Here is a 250-nt window from a genome sequence, read left to right as displayed (position 1 = left end):
CAAAAGATCTCCCAGCTCACACTAGAGGTCCAGAGTCTGCTGCGGCAAAATAGTGTGATGGAGGCTCTTATGTCTCGTCCTTCCACACATGTCTCCTTCAGAGAGCCTCCTCCAGTTGAGTTTGTGGTGCAGAGGGATCCGATTTTAGTTCTACGCACCTCCTTAAACGTAATCAGGAGGTCGAAAGTTGGCTTCGAAGTGTCGAGAGCCACACTCACACTCAGACCGATGCAGCCTTCATTAAAGCTGC

The sequence above is a fragment of the Penaeus japonicus genome, unplaced genomic scaffold, assembly GCF_977035675.1.
Source record: "Penaeus japonicus unplaced genomic scaffold, GWHDUDI00000001_assembly GWHDUDI00000035, whole genome shotgun sequence".
In the NCBI taxonomy this organism is placed as follows: Eukaryota; Metazoa; Arthropoda; class Malacostraca; order Decapoda; family Penaeidae; genus Penaeus; species Penaeus japonicus.
This window is presented reverse-complemented; position numbering follows the sequence as displayed.